Source organism: Gavialis gangeticus, unplaced genomic scaffold (genome assembly GCF_001723915.1).
Source record: "Gavialis gangeticus isolate Ggan-Ray unplaced genomic scaffold, GavGan_comp1, whole genome shotgun sequence".
NCBI classification, from domain to species: domain Eukaryota; kingdom Metazoa; phylum Chordata; order Crocodylia; family Gavialidae; genus Gavialis; species Gavialis gangeticus.
Window position 1 is genome coordinate 48,422,512 of NW_017728994.1, and position 3,263 is coordinate 48,425,774.

General features: G+C 47.7%; 1 protein-coding gene and 1 long non-coding RNA gene across 3 annotated transcripts in view; both read left to right on the forward strand.

Moving 5' to 3' along the window:
- Positions 1-3,263, forward strand: part of NEURL1 (neuralized E3 ubiquitin protein ligase 1) — a 250,617-nt gene that overhangs the window by 189,105 nt on the left and 58,249 nt on the right. The window lies entirely within an intron of this gene.
- Positions 279-3,263, forward strand: part of LOC109287585 — a 22,299-nt gene continuing 19,314 nt past the window's right edge. The window contains exon 1 of the long non-coding RNA XR_002094900.1: positions 279-289. This is a non-coding gene — a long non-coding RNA (uncharacterized LOC109287585). The remainder of the gene's footprint in view (positions 290-3,263) is intronic.

A 3,263-nucleotide genomic window follows, 5' to 3' on the forward strand; every position in this document is an offset into this window, starting at 1 on the left:
AACCCCCTGCTCAGAGCAGGACCAGCCCCAGCCCCAGCCGCTGTCTTGAATCCCTGGCTTGAAGTTCAGTGGGACATGCTATGCAGAGGGGCAGACAAAGTGAGTCCCTTCTTGGCCTGGCTAATTATACATCTTTCAGAAGTGTATTTAGAGGATGAGGGTTGCACAGGAGCAGGCAAAAGACCGTATTAGTCAGGACCAAAGCTGCACTAGGATGGAGCAAGAGAGGAGGGCACAGGGAGACTTGAAACCAGTGCAGAAAGGCAGGGGGGGCTCCGTGTGCATGCATGTGTCCATGCATGTGGTAGGGGAGAGAGAGAAAGCTATAGGCCTCCATCTATAGACACAGGAACAGAGGCATCCATATTGAGAGAGGAGTGATTTTTGTCTTGTGTAGCTAAAAGTTATTCATGGAGATGGTGTTACTGTGCCAGCAAAAAACCCCAGCTCTCCTCCACCTAGCTTATATTGTGTCTCGATGACGGGTCTCTGTTGGCACAGCTACCCCCTGCAGAGGCTTTATAATGTAGACATGACCCAAACCAAATGAAGGCCACTTCAGTTCTGAGTGCAAGTGCACACGCAGCAAGATAATACAGCTGGATCTGCTTTAGATTTACAGCGTTCGTGCACTTGGATTAGCTGCCCTGAGCGTCCCATGTAAACAAGCCTGGAGCGTGCAGACAGCAATAGCTCGGTCATGTGCACAACCCCATTCATCTCGATGGGTTGCTAAACCTGAATCCTAAAGAGGGTAATTTAAATGTCATTACCGCCAACTATTTTGTTGTTGGTTATTTCAGCATAAACATCTATTGAGGGCTTATTAGATAGTCTCCAGGTATCTCCCCTAACTCCCCAAGTTGCAACCGCTTCCAGTCACTGATGCCTCCCCAGCTTGTTTCCACTGACGGTTCTTCCACCAAAGCTATTATTTTATGATATATTTAGTTCTTGTTAATCTTCCTCCTCTGCAAATCTTTCCAGCCCAATAATCATGTTTGCTTCCATGCCACAGCCTCCGTATCCCGCTGCCGGTCTAAAAACGCTCTTGTGACGTTAAATCTTTCCCAGCTCTACAAAGGGAATTAATTCTTCTCGCCACAGCCATGAAAGTCTGATTTGATTCTTTTTTTGTGTGTCCTCAATCATGGTCCTTCATCACAAATAAGCCTGAGTCAGAATTTCCCAGCTCCTTATTTCCTCAGGAAGGCAAATTGCTGTCCTTCCTCCTCCCTGCCCCTCAATCTCTGATGGGGCTGCAGTGATTTTTGTCTCAGCTATGCCTGCCATTTTGTTCCTTGGTGGAAAAAGGGATTTTGCACAGGAGTATCGTAATCCCTCTTCAGTGCCACCCTCTCCCATGAAGCCCAGCCCAGTATCACAAAGGTGATTGCTGAAGTGAAAGCTTGGCCGGGATTAATTCTGTGAAAACCAAGAAGTCGTGGGCTGCAGATGGCAAGGGAGCACAGTGGCTTTATCAGCTTACGTTGGGATTTGAGAACTTCGCGCTAATGGATTTCAGAACCCATCGTGCCACGCTGATCACGCTGGACAACGTGCCCTGTCTGTGCGCCAGCATGAAACGCTCATGTCAATCTGGGGTTCCTATGGGTTCCACCTCTTGTGTCCTTGGACCGACCTTCAGAGTTGCCCAAATCAAGCACACGAAAAATAAACAGAAAAACATGGGCGACTGCTCTGCCTCTGGTGCCTTCACAGTTGGAGTGGTCACCTTCAGGCCAGAGGTTGCATAAGTTGTTTGGTGGAAGAGCTGGGAGGAAATCTGGCATGTCCCTAATCCATTACTAATGCATCTGACTGTTCTGTTGACTTCGGGAATTTGGGATGTGCAAAGCACGCTCTGCCCCATGTTGTATAACTTGATTCAGCATGAATTTTGCATACATACCTTGGCACTTTCTGGCAGGCAGCCTTTGGTCCCTGTCACGCTAAACTCTGCACGCATGCACATGCCTACATGAAGAGAGAATTGAGCTGGAAAGGGAAAAGCAGAGCGGGAGGGGGAAGAGAGCTCTTCTAATGGGTCAGGACACCACGTACCGTATCCAGAGGTCTCTTACTTGCCACCCTAGGTTTTTTGGCAAGGGGGTTCTTCTGTGCCCCTTCCCTCTTTGAAGTTGGCCTCTTCTGCAGCAAGTCGAAGAGCAAGCCCCAGTCAGTTGGCAATTTGGCAAGGAAATCCTGTTCCTATTTCCTGTTTCTTTTTTCCCATTGTTTTGAGAGCAAGATTGCCGATGGAGACGGGACTGGGCGGCTGTAGGAGAGGGCGTGTGTTGCTGCTGTGTGGACGCAGTAGGCCTGGGTTAGATCTGGGACCCGGAGACCAGGCGGGGTGTCCAGTCTCAGTGAAGCGTCAACTATAAGAAAGGGAAGGAGTAGCTTAATGTCGAGTGAGGGGCTTGAGAGGACAGCCAAGCCTGCGAGAGACGGCACCTGGGATCTCTGCTACACTTGTAGGGACTCTTATTTGCAGTGCCGCATAGCAAAGGCACGGGGATAGACCTGTGCACTAGGCAGCTCCTGGGTGAATTTCTTTGTTCCCAAAGGTTGTAAGAGGTGTGAAGCCCCCAGCAGAGAGGGAGGGCCCCTCTTGTAGCCAAAGGATTCATTTTTGTAAAAGTTGAGTTGTCACACTTGGAAAAAAAATACGTAGGGGAGGGAAGGGGAAGGTTTGCAGACTGAGCATTTTAATGATCCTGAAAACTAATTTGTGACCCCATCAGTTTAATAGATTTCAGGGTCAGAAAAGACAGCTTAAATTCATTGGCTCTCATCACCTATCTCACATCTCAGAAAATGTCACCCGGTGATTCCTGCAGTGATGCCTTGTGATCTAGCGAAGGATCTCCCCTTCCATGGTACAACCAGGAGGTTTCTTTTGAAGCTTTTCTGCCACACTCCATCCTCCGCAAAGCATTCAGCTCCGCTTCGGAGGAAATGGTTATGTTTCAAAAGCACCAGGCAAGATTTGAAAAAGCTGGTTTAATCCTTGATGGGTTTTTTTAATGACCAGAGTGATTCCATTTTGCAGTTTTGCTGGGATCTGGAATTAAGGTACTTAAAAGATTATTTTGATCATTATTTTATGGCTGATAAATTTCTGCAGGGATTTTTCTTTCTTCAAAGAGGAGAGAAATGCACAGGGAAATGCTGGTAGTAATCTTATTCTTGGGGTTGGGAGAAAGAGCATTTCTTTATTTACATGAGACACCCTTGCAAAGGAAAACCAGTCAAATGCG